At 40.8% G+C, this 20,412-nt stretch overlaps 1 protein-coding gene across 1 annotated transcript in view; it reads left to right on the forward strand.

Annotated features, from left to right (window-relative positions):
- Nucleotides 1-20,412, forward strand: part of GABRG3 (gamma-aminobutyric acid type A receptor subunit gamma3) — a 966,133-nt gene that overhangs the window by 49,023 nt on the left and 896,698 nt on the right. The window lies entirely within an intron of this gene.

Consider the following 20,412-nt stretch of genomic DNA (forward strand, 5'->3'; position numbering starts at 1 on the left):
CGATTTCATTGCTGTAAGGAACACATCCAACACTCAGTTAACAGATGGAGAAAATGAGCCCCAGCAGATTTTAAACAGCTTTCTTAAGGTCGTATTGATAGTTTAGAGTTAAATTTGTAGGGCCATAAGATAAGGCATATACCTTCCTCAACTCTCTTATATTCCCACCGTCAAACCCTTCCAAGCAGTAGAAATGTGGGTAAGAGCTTTGAGCACTTACCCATCAGGTTTTGAGCTCTGAATTTTAACTAGTCCTCTTTCCATTCCTTTGAGAATGTGAATTCTCGAGCTGGTTACTTTAGTAATAACTTTTTATATGTAAGTTTACAAATGTTGACTCTCACTGCTTATTGCCTTCTTCCATGTTATTTACCATATCTGACCCACGATTAGGTAATGGCAAACTCTACTTCCATCTTTGTAAACTCTTTTGCTGATCTCCTTGAGCTCAGGTATTAGAAGATGGTTGGGAAAGGAATGAGGGCGTTAGAGTTGGCATCAATAGTTCTGATGTTAGTAAAGATGTGTTTAGCTGGAAACCCTATAATCAAGGGCCAAAACCAAGTTAATTGGCCAAATAAAGACTCTTACAGGGCTGGAATGGGACCCGTAATAGTGACCTAATCATCCTGTGCTCCAATAATGAACATCCCACAAAAATTTTCACATGAACTCAGGGGGCTTGGCAAAACTGTAATATTAACCAAGTTGTCTATTCTAAGTACCTCTTACCCAAATCCCTCAACTTCCCCTCCCATAACCTAGTATTTTCCAAATTAGTGAAAAGCATTAAAAAACACATGAGCTGTTATGAACAGACTTAATATGAGCTTCAGAGGCACAATGTTTACATTCTACGAAGGGCCTGGAAAGATTATTTGCAATAATAATAATTATAATAAACCTATCCCTATCTAACCCTGTGTCATAGACAGTTCAAAGTGGAGGGTGGGGCTTCACTGGCTTTGCAGCTGACGACAATGATCATTCTTTGCTCAGATACAGTTTCTCTGGTCAAAGTTTCCTATAAACTAAGAGTTAAATCTCCAGGGGCGTTCAACTCCTACCCCTATCCACCACCTTCTTGGACTTGAGCTAAATGGTCCCTATTTGTAGGGCAATGGAGCATTGAGACCTCAGTGTCTTTTAGGAAAACGGAAAAGAAACTTCTGGGTTTAAAACAAACAAACAAACAAAAACACTATTAAGACAAATGAAGGAGTCAGGACTTAGAAGATGGGGCAGGAAGAAAAAAAAGAAAAAACAACTCTGCTAATTGGGTAAAAACTGAGGAACCAGAAGAGACTTAGGGACTGGACGCCTGGACTGGAGAAGTCATTATGCCAAGGAAGTGGAAACATAGACTTTTGAGCTTTCCAGGCCAAAGAACTCTGAAATAATAGAACATAATGATTCCCAAGGACGTTAAAACAGGAATCTGCCTCTTCTGTGATTTTAATATTTTTTTGATGTAACGTATGTCATAAAATTAACAAGAATGATGCTGCCTTCTCTTTAAAATGAGTTAGGAGTTTATTAAACACTTTCACATGTGTAATCTCATGTCCTGAGCTGACATTCTCCTTCCCTACCTTCCCCAGCTTTTCACCCCTGGTTAGCTACTGCCTCTCCCCACCCTACCTCATAGGCTTAGTATCCCCACCCCAGTTGTTGAGCTAAAGTAGCCTTATCCAGGTGCATATGGTGTTCCCCTTCTGAGATCAGGCACCTGTGCAGGGGTTGCTGTCTGGATGCCTCAGAATTTTGTTACTATCAGTAAGACCCAAGTTCTGATAGTCCAGGAAAAACCTGGAGCCACTTGCATTGTCTATCCTTACACTGTGATTCTTCTCCTACATGTCCTTCGTTTACAGGTTGATTCAGATTGGGCAGAGCATCTGTATTATTCCCTACCTAAGGCATGACAAGTTGTCATGAGTGACCTGACCCTTCCAAGCCCAGAGGCCTTCCTCACAGTTCCCAACTTAGAGGACCCTGATGCTCAGCCTTGGTTTACTATGTCCCCACCTTGGGTGTGATATCTTTGCCTGCTGCTCAGGGTCGTCTCTCTCCGAGGAAAACTGCTCACTCACTCTTGCAGAGGCTGGGCCATCTCCTGGGCTCTCTGTGTTTGGCTGGTCTGCTGAGAACCATGACATTAAGGCTGCTCGACCCACAGGCTCTTGTCTGAAGATATGGCAACTCTACACCCATGGCATCCCCAGAGTCCCTGCTGGGTTGCCATCCTATGTGTCCATTCAGTCCTGGAGGACAGATGCTGTGATGGGTCTCAGCAACAGCTTCTAATTCCTGAACCATTGGCTTCAACCCAAACATAGCTTCTTATGCTGGGCTTCCAGATCTGAACTAGGTAATACTTCTCACATCCCTGAATTGAGTGTACATCTTTTACTCTAAAACTCAATCCCTATCTGCTCTAATATAACATCAACACCCCTCGTAGCTTCCACTAAACTCATGAAGATAAGATTGAGGGAGTCATGTGATTACAGTTTACTGTACAGAAAGGTAAATTGGAGATGAGTACATGAAGGTGGAATATATCGTTTTCTAAATGATATTTGCAGAATAATAGGGATACTGATTTACTTGAAACTCCTCACATGATTTATTATTTTTGTACAAAGCAGTTGTTACCCAGAATCACTTCAAACTTCACTACCAAAGTAGAAGGCTCTAGGAGGTTTGAGCTGGGTTGAGTGCTATGGCCTGGGAAGTTGAGCTGGGGCCCTGAAATCCTCTACCTGGTTTTTTGGTGCTGGAATCTGGTCGCCTGAGGCTGCATAATCCTGGGTTTGTCACCTACTCACTCATCTATTAACTTTCTGTCTGTAAAATGGGAAGGGTCATGGTATTATATACTGATTAAATGCAAAGTGCATATTGGAGTGCTCCTTAATAGAAGTTATCAATTACTACCATCTGTGGCATCAACAGAGGGAAGGAAGGCAGCACTGAAAGGGAAAATCAGGGGTGTCTGGTGGGGTGGAGGCACTCTGCCTAATGAGACTCTCAGTTCAGATACAGAAAAGGGACAGTAAGCTGGAGGGGCCCACAGTAAATGAGCCTCACTCCTCATACTGTCTCCAAAACCAGGGAAAATTGGGAAGGAGGTGCCTAGCTACTGGAAGGGACCTCTTATTTAACTCTCTAGGGCATAAAAATTGGTGTTATTTGTTCCTTTTTAAAATTTTACTGATATTCAAAAATTTATGTCATTATATTTAAAATTTTCAAGGAAAAAAAAATTTAAGTGACCAAAGAGACTTTTGAAAGTAAATAATATTTTAAAGTTAGCAGGTGCATTTTTTTCTGTGTTTATTTCTAGGAACCTTAACAACCATAACTAACATTTCCAGAGCACCAGCTGTTTACTGTACAACCATCTAACCCTCATCTGAAGTGGTTCTCTTATATGGTTCTATTATTAGCCCATTTTAGACACGGGGATTGAGGCACAGCGAGGTTAGAAGCCTTTTCAAGATTATGGAACTCAAGAGCAGCAGGGTCAATCTTTGCAGCCAGGCAGTGTGACCCACTGCCTATACTGCCTCTGTTGGCACATTTGCTAAATAACCAGCAATGGCCTTTGGGTCCTCATTTGTCATCCCTGCCCATCCCATCTCAGGGAAGCTAAACAAATGGTTTCTGTTATAAGGATTAGCACGAAGCTTGTCCCTATGAGGTAGAGGTTAGAGATGTCTGAAATATCCAACTTTTCCAAGCTGCTGTACTACATCATCTCTGGCATCAACTAGTCCCTCTCCCCTCAATATTCTCCCTCTCATCTTTTTTTTTTTTTTTTTCATCTTTAGGTTCCCTAATTCACTGCAATGTCTCACAGAACTTGTGAACCATATAAAGGAAATGGCTCACGCAGTTGTGGAGGATGGCAAGTCCCAAATTTGTGGGTCAAGCATAGGCTTCTCCCAACTCATGAGGCTGCAGGGGCCGACCCAACCCAAATCTGCAGTTCAGACCACAGGCTGCTGGCTCACAAGGCTGCAGAAGCTAGGGAATCAAGTCACATGATAGGCCGCTGGTCCAAGGGGCCATGGAGGCCAGTGAATCCCAGAATTGGCAGGTCAGACAGCAGAACTCTGGGGAGGTCAATTGACCATGAACTGGATGTGGGATCCAGATGCAGAGAGAGAGAGTCTTGCCAAGACATACACATGTATCTTAGATGCAGGCAACACGTCAAGGAAGGGCATAACTTTAGTAAGGGTGGGGCTTGAGTCACACCCTCCTGCAAGGCTGGGACCCAAGACACACCTTATACCAATCCTGCCTCATCAACATGTAGAGGTCAGAATCAAAAACACAGAAAATGGAGGACAACCACATAGTACTGGGAAACATGGCCTAGCCAAGTTGACGCATAAACCCAACCATCGTAGGTTCCATATACCTTATTTGCATAGTCCCATTCATTCATTGTGTGTGAGTCACAAAGATCATGGCCTGAAGGGCCATATTAAGTAATTCATTGCACCACAGAATCTCATTAAGGATTGCCTTTCTTAGACACCATAAACACCCAGGCCTTTTCCCCACTCCATAGTTTCTTTGCCTGTCAGCACCTACTCAAATCTGTGTTTCTGTCATCTTCTGTTTCTTTCTCATTCATGCATGAATATAAACAATTCCAGTTGCTCCCCCAATACTATTCTCAGATTTTTTCTCCCATGAAGTTAATATACTTTCCATTGTAACAAAATGTCTGTCTTCAGGAGTAGCCCTGTCTTGGAAAATATCAGCTCTTTGTCCGCTTGTCTACTGGAGTCAGCCTATCGTCATCGTGTTCTGGGGGAATATTTTAAAATTATTATCCTTTATGTTGCAGTTTGCAATTTTATATGGACATTTTACATTTAAAGTTCAAGTTAATATAATAACTGTACAACTGTAATTTTAAAGAACCATAGTTACATGACATCGAATGAGTAGCTACTGACAGCCAGAAACTGTGTCAGAGAATGAGGGAGGGTGTGGAGTCGATTCAAACATAGACCCTGAGCTTCAAGTGCCAGCGTATCTCACTAGGGGGTGCTAAGGCAGACTCAAGAGGGGTTATACTGCAAAATAGAAAGTGACCAGTGAGGGATACACATGAAATAATATGGAAGTTCAAAGGCATCCATTTTTCTGGGTTAACAAGTTTTTGTCAAGTTGACACCTACTGATGGCAACCTCATGTGTGTCAGAGTAGAATTGTGCTCCATAGGGTTTTTAGTGCTGATTTTTTGGGAGTAGATTGCCTGGCCTTTCTTCTGAGGTGCCTCTGGGTGGACTCTAACCACCAGCCTTTTGATTAGCAGCTGAGCATGTTAACTCTTCACACAAGCAAGGTAAGAGGTATTAATCAAAAAATTAAACTTAAGGTAAAACAAATGACTGTTGAGACTGGATTTGGGAACCATGGTGACCTGCCATTTAAATACGCTGGTGGTTTCATGTAAATTTGTAGCCTTATTCCTCCTGGGGTCAATTTCTTCTCTTGCACCTTCCCCAGAGAAATGAGGAAAGACCCAGTCTCAGGGCTCCATGCATCCATATTGCCTCAAGTCTAACTCCACAAAAGGCTTGTTCTCTACTGTAGTTTCCTTATGTCTCCCAATTTTCCTAAAGCACAACAGGCCATTGTAACTCCATAGTTTCAGAAAGATGTTCCTGGGGGTTTTGAGAAGCCAGCCCCAGTATTACTTCACATTTCACCTTGGAAAAGTCTGGAAGCGCTCTGGAATCAGGTCGCCCAGGCTGTTGCAATCCATGTGTCTTAGGCTGGGTTCTCTGGGGAAGCACAACCAGTAATGTGCATAAATATATATAGAGAGAGATTTATATCAAGGAAACAGCTCACACAATTGTAGAGGTCAGAATGTCCCAGGTGTGTGGATCAGGATAGAGGCCTCGCCCAATTCACACAGCTGCAGAAGCTAGCGAACCTAAGATCAGCAGGTCGGAGAGCAGGGCTCCCACCCACAGGCTGTGGAGGTAGACAAATCCCAGGATCGGCAGGCAAGATTGAAAGGTTTCTCCTGATTCATATAGCCGCAGGGGCTGGCAAACCCAAGATCAGCAGGTCGGGGAGCAGGACTCTTGCTCTCAGGCTGTGAAGATTGTTGAATCCCAAGATGGACAGGTAAGCTGCAAGCTCAAGTCCCAAGGACTGGAGGTTAGACAAGAGGCAGCCGCTAGATCCAGAATAGGTCAAAAACCTTGGCAAGGTGAGCAGGAAGGGAGTAAACAGTGAATGATGGAGGGATGAAGGATGAGGGGGTGGTAAGCCACCACAGGCCCCGTCTCCACCGGTACAACTCCACAGATTCCATCATGGAGGTGATGACATATCAGATTTCAACAGGGAAGTGATCATAACATTATACAACTGCCAAAACACTGAGAATCATGGCCCAGCCAAGTTGACACACAATCTTAACTATCACATCATGTTACTAGAAACACCAGGGAGCCAACCCTGACTTAGAGGGACACATCTTGACTCCTTGAATAGCATCAGCATTCACTTCCTGGAAGGCCGGGTGTGGCTACCAGGGCCAGAAAAACAGCCACCAAACTCGGGCAGTTAGGAAAACAAAAAAAGTTTTCTTTTTTTTTTTTTTTAAGATTTATTCAGGTTTGGTATTTTAGGTACATCTTAGTAATTATTGGTTCATAATACCTAAACTGTGCCCTCTAATAGATCATATGTTGGGCATTTTGGAATTAAATTATTTTTTCTGTGGTAGGTGCTGAAGTTTGTTTAACAGGATTTTGTTGTAGTATATTAAAGGTAGTTTTGGGTGCCATACCCCAAAAGCACTGACATCAGAAGCTTTCTTTATTAAATTTTTTTTTATTTCCTTTTTACCATGACAGAACTATTTTTTAAGCAATACAGAATCTGTTGACTTCCAGTCTGTAAGGACATTCTGATGCACAAAGGTGGTTGGCATTCCCCTTAGTCCATCAGCAGATGTCCTCTATTCACACCCCATGCTTGCATCGTCTTTCTCATGGGTCCTTCTAACAGATGCCAGGTTCTCTCAGGATGATTTCCTCAACTCCTCACTGATGGTTCAAAGGGTCCTTCACCTGGCTGCCCTTGACTGCTTGTTCTAGGATAAGTAAGCCCATGGTGGGGTGGAGAAAAATAACCAAAATTTTGTGTGCATTGCTTTTGTGACAGATGGGAGGAAAAAATGGAGTCTGTACAATTCCCCATAGTGCCTTATACATCTATGGAGGGAAATAGTGTGGTTGATGTTTATCAGGGCTTACCAATTGCATCTTTGCCATATTCATTAATGCTGCACAATTTATGAGTTTGATTCTTCTCTGATAGACTAATTCTGAATTTTTAGGAAATAATTTTTTTAATGAAATTTAGATGAAGAATTGCAACATGAATGAGTTTTGACCCAGTTCCGTCAGCCCTATTTTGTACTCTTTTTCAACAGAATCTGCCCCCCTCCCTTTTAGAAAATTATCGTTGCCCATCCCTGGCTTTTCTACCTCTGTAAAAGTCCTCATCCTTCTCCCAACCACCCAGGGATTGATTTTGAGTCTTTGAGTTATAAATCTGGCACACCATGGGGCCAGCCTTTTTCCTATGTACCTCTTTAGAGTGGCTTTTCTAAATATTCCTTTAAATTCAGCATGACTCTGCTTTAAAAGGGCACATGTTTGACAGTTAATTTTCCCCAGCTTGTGTTGTGTGTGTGGTTATTCCTATCTCTTAAAACCTTTATTGCACTATTGCACTTATTACTCATTTGACATTTCCCACTTCAAGTTGTTAAGGCTTTATATCTGTAAGTCCTTTTACTTTGATGAGATTAAAAGCTCTGGAAATCTAAAGTCTAATAAATACTATGAAACAACCAGAAAAATCCTTTGCAAAAAGTAGGTCCTTATCTGACTGACTTAACATAGTCTTTCCTAGGACATTGCCACAGGTTTTGCAGTGTTTGGAGACACAATGCTGCTTGAATCTAATTACATTGAAGAAAAGCCCTACTTAGTATTCATAACAATTAGCAAAGCTTAAACTAAGATGAAGAATATTGCTTTATATGAAATTTAAGTGTTATATACAGAGCACCCCTGACAGGTCTGTCAGTTTGTCCTACTGTGGGGGCTTGAGTGTTGCTGTGATGCCGGAAGCTTTGCCACCGGTATTCAGATGCCAGCAGGGTCATCCGTGGAGGACAGGTTTCAGCTGAGCTTCTAGACTAAGACAGACTAAGAAGAAGGACCCGGCAGTCTACTTCTGAAAAGAATTAGCCAGTGAAAACCTTACAAATAGCAGCAGAACATTGTCTGATACAGTGCCGGAAGATGAGCCCTCCAGGTTGGAAGGCACCGAAAAGACGACTGGGGAAGAGCTGTGTCTTTGAAGTAGAGTCGATCTTAGTGACCTGGATGAAGTCAAGCCTTAGGGACCTTCATTTGCTGATGTGGCATGACTCAAAATGAGAAGAAACAGCTGCAAACATCCATTAATAATCAGAACCTGGAATGTATGAAGTATGAATCTGGAAAAATTGCAAATCATCAAAAATGAAATGGAACCCATAAACATCAATATCCTAGGCATTAGTGAGCTGAAATGGACTGGTATTAGCCATTTTGATTTGGACAATCATATGGTCAACTATGCCGGGAATGACAAGAGAAATGGGGCTGCATTCATCATCAAAAAGAACATTTCAAAATTTATCCTGAAGTACAATGCTGTCGGTGGTAGGATAATACCTGTATGCCTACAAGGAGAGCCAGTTAATATGACTATTATTCAAATTTATGCACCAACCAATAAGGCCAAAGATGAAGAAACTGAATATTTTTACCAACATCTGCAATCTGAAATTGATTGAACATGCAATCAGGATGCACTGATAATTATTGGTGATTGGAAAGCAAAAATTGGAAACAAGAAGGATCAGTAGTTGGAAAATATGGCCTTGGTGATAGAAATGATATTGGATATCTCATGACAGAATTTTGCAAGATCAATGACTTCTTCATTGCAAATACCTTTTTTCACCAACATAAACAGCTACTATACACATGGTCCTCACCAGATGCAATACACAGGAATCAAATAGACTACATCTGTGGAAAGAGAAGATAGAAAAGCTCAATGTCATCAGTCAGAACAAGGCCAGGGCTGACTGTGGAACAGACCATCAATTGCTCATATGCAAGTTCAAGTTGAAACTGAAAAAAATTAGAACAAGTCGACAAGAGCCAAAGTATGACCTTGAGTATATCCAACCTAAGTTTAGAGATCTTCTCAAGAATAGATTTGATGCGTGAAACACTAATGACTGAAGACCAGATGAGTTGTGGAATGACATCAAGGACATCATACATGAAGCAAGGAGTCATTAAAAAGACAGGAAAGAGAGAAAAGACCAAAATGGATGTCATAAGAGACTCTGAAACTTGCTTTTGAACATTGAGTAGCTACAGCAAAAGGAAAAATAAAGTAAAAGAGCTGAACAGAAGATTTCAAACGGTGGCTCCAGAAGAAAAAGTAAAGATTTGTAATGACATGTGCAAAGACTTGGAGTTAGAAAGTCAAAAGGGAAGAACATGCTTGGCATTTTTCAAGCTGAAAGAACTGAAAAAAAATTCAAGCCTCAAGGTGCAATTTTGCAGGATTCTTTGGCAAAAACATTGAATGACTCAGGAAACATCAAAAGAAGATGGAAGGAATATGGAGTCACTGTACCAAAAAGAGCTGCATGATGTTCATTTATTTCAGGAGGTAGCACATGATCAGGAACCAATGGTACTGAAGGAAGAAGTCCAAGTTGCACTGAAGGCATTGGCAAAAAACAAGGCTCCAGGAATTGACGGAATATCAACTGAGACGTGTCAACAAATGAATGCAGCACTGGAAGTGCTCACTCATCTATGCCAAGAAATTTGGAAGACAGCTACCTGGCCAACTGACTGGAAGAGATCCATATTTATGCCTATTCCCAAGAGAGGCGGTCCAACTGAATGCAGAAATTATTGAACCATATCATTAACATTACCTACAAGTAAAATTTTGCTGAAGATCATTCAGAAGTGGCTGCAGCAGTATATCACAGGGAACTGCCAGAAATTAAAGCTGGATTCAGAAGAGGACTTGGAACCAGGGATATCATTTCTGATGTCAGATGGATCTTGGCTGAAAGCAGAGACTACCAGAAAGATGCTTACGTGTGTTTTATTGACTTTGCAAAGTTATTGGACTGTGTGGATCATAACAAATTACGGATAACATTGCAAAGAAGGGGAATTCCAGAACACTTAATTGTGCTCATGAGGAACTTGTACATAGATCAAGAGGCAGTCGTTGAACAGCACAAGGGTATATCGTGTGGATTAAAGTCAGGAAAGGTGTGCATCAGGGTTGTATCCTGTCACTATACTTAATCTGTATGCTGAGCAAATAGTCTGAGAAGCTGGACTATATGAAGAAGAATGGGGCATCAGGAGTGGAGGAAGACTCACTAACAACCTGTGTTATGCAGATGACGTAACCTTGCTTGCTGAAAGTGAAGAGGACTTGAAGCACTTACTGATGAAGATCAGAGACCAAAGCCTTCAGTATGGATCATACCTCAACATAAAGAAAACAAATATCCTCACTACTGGACCAATATCATAATGAACAGAGAGAAGATTGAAGTTGTCAAGGATTTCATTTGACATGGATCCACAATCAACACCCATGGAAGTAGAAGTCAAGAAATCAAAATACATATTGCATTGGACAAATCTGATTTAAAAGACCTCTTTAAAGTGTTGAAAAGCAAAGATGTCACCTTGAACACTAAGGTGCTCCTGACTTAAGCTGTGGTATTTTCAATTGCATCATATGCGTGTAAAAGCTGGACAGTAAATAAGGAAGACATAAGAAGAATTGATGCCTTTGAATTGTGGTGCTGGCAAAGAATATTGACTGTACCATGGACTGCAAAAAAAGAGCAAATCTGTCTTGGAAGAAGTACAATCATAATGCTCCTTAGAAGGAAGAATGGCGATACTACATCTTACATACTTTGGACATGTTGTTAGGAGAGATCAGTCCCTGGAAAAGGACATCATGATTGGTAAAGTACAGGGTCAGTAAAAAAGAGGATTTACAAGAGATGAATTGACACAGTGGCTGCAATAATGGGCTCAAGTATGTCAAGGATTGTGGGCATCATGTGGGACTGGGCAGTGTTTTGTTCTGTTGTACATAGTGCTGCCATGAGTCGGAACTGACTCGACCACACTTAACAACACCAACAACGTACAGGGCACAGAGCATATTGTCAGGCTGTTTTTCGAAATGCCAACAGTTTTTTTTTTTTTTTTTTTAATAATTTTTATTATGCTTTAAGTGAAAGTTTACAAATCTGGTCAGTCTCTCCCACAAAAACTTATATACACCTTGCTAGCCAGCCACTGCTACATACTCCCAATTACTCTCCCCCGAATGAGACAGCCCGCTCTCTCCCTCCACTCTTTTTTTCACTTCCATTTCGCCAGCTTCTAACCCCCTCTACCCTCTCATCTCCCCTCCAGGCAGGAGATGCCAACATAGTCTCAAGTGTCCACCTGATCCAGGAAGCTCAGTCCTCACCAGCATCCCTCTCCAACCCATTGTCCAGTCCAATCCTTGTCTGAAGAGTTGGCTTTGGGAATGGTTCCTGTTCTAGGCCAACAGAAGGTCTGGGGGCCATGACCACCGGGGTCCTTCCAGTCTCAGTCAGACCATTAAGTCTGATCTTTTTATGAGAATTTGTGGCCTGCATCCCACTGCTCTTCTGCTCCCTCAGGGGTTCTCTGTTGTGTTCCCTGTCAGGGCAGTCATTGGTTGTAGCTGGGCACCATCTAGTTCTTCTGGTCTCAAGATGATGTAGTCTCTGGTTCATGTGGCCCTTTCTGTCTCTTGGGCTCGTAATTACCTTGTGTCCTTGGAGTTCTTCATTCTCTTTTGATCCAGGTGGGCCGGGACCAACTGATGCATCTTAGATGGCTGCTTGCTAGTGTTTAGGACCCCAGACGCCGCTCATCAAAGTGGGATGCAGAATGTTTTTTTTCATAGATTTTATTATGCCAATTGAATTAGATATCCCCTGAAACCATGGTTCCCAAACTCCTGCCCCTGCTACACTGACCTTCGAAGCATTCAGTTTATTCAGGAAACTTCTTTGCTTATCGTTTAGTCCAGTCGTGCTGACCTCCCCTGTATTGTGTGTTGTCTTTCCATTCACCTAAAGTAGTTCTTATCTACTACCTAATAAGTGAATACCCCCTCCCCCCTCCCTCTCCCCCCTTGTAGCCATAAAAGAATGTTTTCTTCTCAGTTTAAACTATTTCTCAAGTTCTTATACTAGTGGTCTTATACAACATTTGTCATTTTGCAACTGACTAATTTCACTCAGCATAATGCCTTCCAGCTTCCTCCATGTTATGAAATGTTTCACAAATTCCTCACAGTTCTTTGTCAATGCGTAGTATTCCATCGTGTGCATAAATTATTTATCCACTCATCTGTTGATGGGCACCTTGGTTGCTTCCATCTTTTTGCTATTGTAAATAGCGCTGCAGTCGTTATGGGTGTGCATATATACATTCGTGTAAAGGCTCTTATTTCTCTAGGATGTATTCTGAGGAGTGGGATTGCTGGGTCGTATCGTAGTTCTATTTCTAGATTTTTAAGGAAGCACCAAATCGATTTCCAAAGTGATTTTACCATTTCACGTTCCCACCAGCAGTGTAGAAGTGTCCCAATCTCTCCACAGCCTCTCTAACATTTATTATTTTGTGTTTTTTGGATTAATGCCAGCCTTGTTGAAGTGAGATGAAATCTCATTGTAGTTTTGATCTGCATTTCTCTAATGGCTAATGATCGTGAACATTTCCTCATATATCTGTTAGCTACCTGAATGTCTTCTTTAGTGAAGTGTCTATTCATATCTTGTGCCCATTTTTTAATTGGGTTATTTGTCCTTTTGTAGTTGAGCTTTTGCAGTATCATGTAGATTTAGATCAGGCACTGATCAGAAATGTCATAGCTAAAAACCTTTTCCCAGTCTGTAGGTAGTCTTTTTACTCTTTTGGTGAAGTCTTTGGATGATCATAGGTGTTTAATTTTTAGGAGCTCCCAGTTATCTAGTTTTTCTTCTGCATTCTTAGTAATGTTTTGTATACTGTTTGTGCCATGTATTAGGGCTCCTAACATTGTCCTATTTTTTCTTCCATGATCTTTATAGTTTTAGATTTTATATTTAGGTCTTTGATCCATTTTGAGTTAGTTTTTGTGCATGGAGTGAGGTATGGGTCTTGTTTCATTTTTTTGCAGATGGATATCCAGTTAGGCCAGCACCATTTGTTAAAAAGACTGTCTTTTCCCCATTTAACTGTTTTGGGGCCTTTGTCAAATATCAACTGCTCATATGTGGATGGATTTATGTCTGGATTCTCAATCTGTTCCATTGGTCTATGTGCCTGTTGTTGTACCAGTACCAGGCTGTTTTGACTACTGTGGCAGTATAATAGGTCCTAAAATCAGGTAAAGTAAAGCCGCCCACTTTGTTATTCTTTTTCAGTAAAATGCCTTATTTATCAGGGTCCTCTTTCCCTTCCAAATGAAGTTGGTGATTTGTTTCTCCATCTCATTAAAGAATGTCGTTGGGATTTGGATTGGAATTGCATTAAATGTATAGATCCCTTTTGGTAGAACAGACATTTTTATAATGTTAAGCCTTCCTATCCATGAGCAAGGTATGTTTTTCCACTTATGTGTAAGTCTTTCTTGGTTTCTTGCAGAAGTGTACTGTAGTTTTCTTTGTATAAGACTTTTACATCTGTGTTAAGATTTATTCCTAAGTATTTTATCTTCTTGGGGCTACTGTAAACGGCGTTGATTTGGTGATTTCCTCTTTGATGTTCTTTTTGTTGGTGTAGAGGAATCCAACTGATTTTTGTAAGTTTATCTTGTATCCCGATACTCTGCTGAACTCTTCTATTAGTTTCAGTAGTTTTCTGGAGGATTCCTTAGGGTTTTCTGTGTATAGGATCATGTCATCTGCAAATACAGATACTTTGACTTCTTCCTTGCCAATCTGGATGCCCTTTATTTCTTTATCTAGCCTAATTGCTCTGGCTAGGACCTCCAACACAATGTTGAATAAGAGCGGTGATAAAGGGCATCTTTGTGTGGTTCCTGATCTCAGTGGGAATGCTTTCAGGCTCTCTCCATTTAGGGTGGTGTTAGTTGTTGGCTTTGTATAAATGCCCTTTATTAGGTCGTGGAATTTTCGTTCTATTCCTATTTTACTGAAAGTTTTTATCATGAATGAGTGTTGAACTTTGTCAAATGCCTTTTCTGCATCAATTGATAAAATCATGTGATTCTTGTCTTTTGTTTTATTTATGTGGTGGATTATATTAATTGTTTTTGTAATGTTGAAGTATCCCTGCATACCAGGTATGAACCCCACTTGGTCATGGTGAATTATTTTATTGATATGTTGTTGAATTCTCTTGGCTAGAATTTTGTTAAGGATTTTTGCATCTACGTTCATGAGGGATATAGGTCTGTAATTTTCTTTTCTTGTGGTGCCTTTACCTGGTTTTGGTATCAGGGATATGGTGGCTTCATAGAACGAGTTTGTTAGTATTCTGTCCTGTTCTATGCTCTGAATTACCATTAGTAGTAGTGGTGTTAACCCCTCTCTGAAAGTTTGGTAGAACTCTGCAGTGAAGCCTTCGGGACCAGGGCTTTTTTTTTTCTTGGGAGTTTTTTGATTACCTTTTCTATCTCTTCTTTTGTTATGAGTCTATTTATTTGTTCTACCTTTGTTTGTGTTAGTTTAGGTAGTGTGTTTGTAGGATTCATCCATTTCTTCTAGGTTTTCACATTTGTTAGAGTACAATTTCTCATAGTAATTGGATATGATTCTTTTAATTTCAGTTGGGTCTGTTGTAACATCACCCATCTCATTTCTTATCTGGCTTATTTGCTTCCTCTCCTGTTTTTCTTTTGTCAGTTTGGCCAGTGGTATATCAGTTTTGTTGATTTTTTCAAAAACCTGGCTTTTGGTCTTGTTAATTCTTTCAATTGATTTTCTGTTTTCTATTTCATTTAGTTCAGCTCTAATTTTTATTATTTGTTTTGTTCTGGTGTTTGAGGGTTTCTTTTGTTATTCTCTTTCAATTTGTTCAGGTTGTAGGGATAATTATTTGATTTTAGCCCTTTCTTCTTTTTGTGTATATGCATTTATTGATATAAATTGACCTCTGAGCACTGCTTTTGCTGTGTCCCAAACGTTCTGATGGGAAGTGTATTCATTCTCATTGGATTCTATGAATTTCTTTATTCCATCCTTATTGTCATTTATAATCCAGTCTTTTTTGAGCAGGGTAATGTTCAGTTTCCAAGTGTTTGATTTCTTTTCCCTGCTTTTCCTGTTATTGATTTCCACTTTTATGGCCTTATGGTCAGAGAAGATGCTTTGTAATATTTCAGTGTTTTGGATTCTGCTAAGGCTTGCTTTACGACCTAACGTGGTTTATTCTAGAGAATGTTCCATGTGCACTAGAAACGAAAGTATACTTGGTTGCTGTTGGGTAGAGTGTTCTGTATAAGTCTATGAGGTCAAGTTGGTTGACTGGGGCCTTTAGATCTTCCATGTCTTTATTGAGCATCTTTCTGCATGTCCTGTCCTTCACTGAAAGTGGTGTGTTGAAGTCTCCTACTATTATTGTGGAGCTATCTCACTTTTCAATGCTGCTAGAGTTTGTTTTATGTATCTTTCAGGCCTGTCATTGGGTGCATAAATATTTAATACGGTTATGTTCTTAGTGTATTGTCCCTTTAATCATTATATAGTGTCCTTCCTTATCCTTTATGATGTATTTAACTTTAAAGTCTATTTTGTCAGAAATTACTATTGCCACTCCTGCTCTTTTTTGATTGTTGTTTTCCTGAGATTTTTTTTCCATCCTTTGAGTTTTAGTTTGTGTCTCTAAGTCTAAGGTGTGTCTCTTGTAGGCAGCATATAATGTTGGCCCAGGACAGGAACCATTCCTGAAGCCAACTCTTCAGACATGGATTGGACTGGACAATGGGTTGGAGAGGGATGCTGGTGAGGAGTGAGCTTCTTGAATCAGGTGGACACTTGAGACTATGTTGGCATCTCCTGCCTGGAGGGGAGATGAGAGGGTAAAGGGGGTTAGAAACTGGTGAAATGGTCGTGAAAAGAGAGAGTGGAGGGAGAGAGTGGGCTGTCTCATTGGGGGAGAGTAGTTGGGAGTATGTAGCAAGGTGTATATAAATTTTTGTGTGAGAGACTGACTTGATTTGTAAACTTTCACTTAAAGCACAATAAAAACTAGTTTCTTGTGGAAAGTTTCAGCAATTTTGTTCATGTTCCTTCTGCACAGAAATATTCTGAAATTGATATTGTTCTCTCCTTTGTCAGCTACTGAGTGCTGAGGATGGGTACAGTCAATGGAGAGTCCCCACTTCCAGAGGGTATCAGCTCCTTTACTCACAGGTCTCCCTAACAGCAACTCATTACTGACCTCACTCAGGCCCATGGCTGACAGGGAAACAGAGTAATTTTCTTTCAAGCAAAATGAGCCGTTAGTATTTTGTTGAGGATTTTTGCATCTATAGAAGGAATATTGGCCTGCAGTTTTGTGGTGACTTTGTCTTGTTTTGGTATCAAGATTGTTTGCTTTATAGAATGAATTACAGGGTATTCCTTCCTTCTCTTTTTTGGAAGAGTTTAAACAGAGTTAGTGTCAGTTCTTCTCTAAATGTTTGGTAGAGTTCATTAGTGAAGCCACATGGTCCAGGATTTACTTATTTATTTTTGGATAGAAAGTTTTTCATTATTGATTCAGTCTTGTCACTTGTTATGGGTTTGTTGAGATTTTCTGTATCTTCTTGTGTCAGTTTAGGTAGGTTGTGTTCTGTCTTAGTTATCTTGTGCAGCTATAACAGAAATACCACAAGTGGATGGCTTTAACAAAGAGAAGTTTATTCTTTCAGAGCTTAGGAGGCTAGAAGTCCAAATTCAGGGAGCCAGCTCCAGGGAAAGCCTTACCCTCTCTGTTGGCTTTGGAGAAAGGTCCTTGTCATCAATCTTCTTGTCTAGGAGCTTCTCAGCATAAGAACCGAGGGTCCAAAGGATGTGCTGTGCTCTCAGTGCTTCTTTCTTGGTGTTATGAGGTTCCCTGTCTCTCTGCTCGCTTCTGTCTTTTATATCTCAAAACAGATTGACCAACATACAACTTAATCTTGTAGATTGAGCTCTGCCTCATTAAGGTAACTGTGTCTATTCCCTCCTCATTAACAACATGGTGGTAGGATATATATCACATAGGAAAATCACATCAGATGACAAAACAGCTGACAATCACCCTATACTGGGAATCTTCTCCTAGCCAAGTTGATACACATTTTTGGGGAACACAATTCAGTCCATAACATGTGTTTTTAAGAATTTGTCCATTTCATCTAGGTTATTGTTTGTTGGCACACAGCTGTTCAGAATATTCTGTCAGCATTCTTTTAATTTCTATTGGTCAGGGTTGTACGTCTCCATTTTGTTTCTTAATTTGGTTATTTGTATTTTTTTTTTTTTTTTCTTTGTTTAGCTAAAGGTTTGTCAATATTGATCCTTAAAAAAAAACTTCTGGTTTGGTTGATTCTGTTCACTTATTTCTGCTCTCATTTTATTATTTCCTTTATTTTCGTATGTTTAGGCTCAGTTTGCTCTTCTCTTCCTAGTTCCTCAAGTTGTAGAGTTAGGATATTGATTTGAAATCTTTTTTTCATGTAGGCATTTACTGTTATACATTTTCCTTTTAGGATTGCTTTTACTGCATCCGACAAGTTTTGGTATTTTGTGCTTTCATTTTCATTTGACTCTAAGTAATTTGTGATTTCTTCTTTGGCCCGTTGGTGAATTAATATTTTTCTTAATTTCCATACGTTTGTGTATTTTCCATTTTTTTTTTTTTTTTTCTGTTCTTGATTTCTAGTTTCACTCCATTGTGGTCAAAAAAAACACTTTGCATGATTTCAATCTTTTTCTCTTTATGAAGATTTGCTATATGACCTAACAGGTGGTCTATCCCAGAGAATGATCCTTGTGCACTGGAGTAGAATGAATAGAATGTATAGAAATAAAATGTTCTTATTGGGTAAAGTGTTTTACATATGTCTGTTAGGTATAGTTGGTTTATAGTGTCACTCAGGTCCTCTACTTCCTTGTTGATCCTCTTTCTAGGTGTTTTGTCCCATATTGAACAAAAAAAACCCAAACCCATTGCCATTTAGTCAATTTCAACTGATAGAGACCCTATAGGACAGAGTGGAACTGCCCCATAGGGTTTCCAAGGAGCAGCTGGTGGATTCGAACTGCTGATCTTTTGGTTCGCAGCTCAGCTCTTAACCACTATGCCACCAAGGGTCCTCCTTGCTGCTCTCCAGCCTCTGTAATTTTCAACTATCTTATCCCCTTAATTCACTGATCCTTTCTTCTGCCTAATCAAATCTGTTGTTATATCCTTCCATTGTGTTTCTCATTTCAGTTATTGTCTCTCTGTTCCAGTATTTGTTTGGTTTCTTTTTAGAGCATCTATCTCTTTTTTTTTATGTGTTGTTTTCCTGATTTATTCTAGATCTTTGTCTATGTTTCCCCTAGTTCTTCCATTATGTTTAATATTGTTGTGTTATTTTCTTTCATTGTGTTAATAATTTGAGCTTCTGTAGACTAAATATCACTCTTTTTTTCTTATTCATTGGATTGGCCATTTTTTCCTCCTATTTTTGTAGGAGGCATTAGAATTTCCAAAGTGTTAAGTTTCTCAGTTTTCCCTAGTATTAGGTGTCTTTTCCCACACTTCTTTCTGCAAGGAACTCTTAGGCAGGTAGAGCCTTTGGACCTTGCTTACCACTTTCTTGTGATAGCCCCTCATTTCTCCCTGTTGTAGTTAGAATTTGAAAGTTCCATATCTTGGTTTTCAACTTTCAATAGCTCATAAATACACCAGAGAAACACACAGAGATCAATATGTCCACCAGAGGGTGCAATCCTCTCTCTCTAGTTATCACTTCCTCTTCTTCCCTGATTCTGCAACTGTTTTTTCAGTTGGAAACCCCACACTTAATGAGCACCTTGTGAGGCTGGGTGCTGACCTCAAGTTTTGCCTGAGGCTTCTTTTCATGCTTTCTGGGGACCACTTAAATCTGTACTGGCATTCAGTGGAAGCACAAGCAGACTTTTCTATCAAGAGGAAGAGGGGTTGACACACCCCAGACCAACCTCAGAGAGATCTGTCTTGCTAATTTCAGAGTGAGCCCCTGTGGCCCTGTGTTGGTTGGTGGAGCAGGCTTCACTTAAGTGACCCACCTCCTAGTTCTGTGGCAGAGGACCTTCTGTAGCAATTTATATCAGCCCAGCAGCCAGCACTTACCAGGTGAGAGACGGGCTGGCGTACTCTGAAGAAATCCCCAGGGAGATCTGCTTCATTCATGTCGGAGCCCCACAGGTTGTAGGTGTAGGCTCCACTCAAGGTGATTACTTCCTAGCTCATAGCAATCTCGGTCAGAATTCTCAATGCTGACCAGAAGGGGGAGCAATTGTACCCAAAATGACCCCTAAGGAGATCAGCCCTTTTGATTTTGGAGACTTGAGCTGTGGAGTGTCCACTTTGTGCAAGTAGGCAGAGAGCTGGTTGTGGGAGTCCACTCCACTGCAAGGGACCTTCTGTAGCAATTTGCAGCAGTCTGGCAGCTGACAGGTACTGGTTGGGGTGGGACTGGCACACTCAAAATGGACCCCCAGGGAGACTGGCCTTGTTGATTTCAGAGCCTCACTGATAGTATGTTGAATGTGGGTGCAGGCTTCACTTCCTAGCTCACAGCAGTCTCAGTCAGCAGTTCTCAGCACCAAGTGGGTGTATGGGGGCAGGCAGACCTGAACTGACCCCTGGGAAGATGTGTCTTGTTGATTTCTGAGGCCTGAGTTATGGGTTGCACAAGCAGACAAGCAGAGTATTGGCAATGGGAGCCATGACTCCACTGCAGGGGGCCTTCTGTAGCAATTCAAAGTAGCCTGGCAGCTCAGAGTTACCAAGTGGGGGAGAGGCTGGCATGCTCTGAATGGACTTACAGGAAGGTCTGCCTTGTTGGTTTTAGAGAAGCTTGGTGTCCTGTCGCTTCATAGGAAGGGGGTGTGGTGGTTAGGGAAGCAGGCTTCTTTAGTGGGGTCACTTTCCCAGTTCACAGCAGCCAATGGCAGGTGCAGTTGCGGGGAGGGGCAGGAATTGTGGGAGAAGCAATTTTTCTACCATATGCAACTTGTAGTTGACTCC

Source organism: Elephas maximus, chromosome 13 (assembly GCF_024166365.1).
Source record: "Elephas maximus indicus isolate mEleMax1 chromosome 13, mEleMax1 primary haplotype, whole genome shotgun sequence".
Lineage (NCBI taxonomy): Eukaryota > Metazoa > Chordata > Mammalia > Proboscidea > Elephantidae > Elephas > Elephas maximus.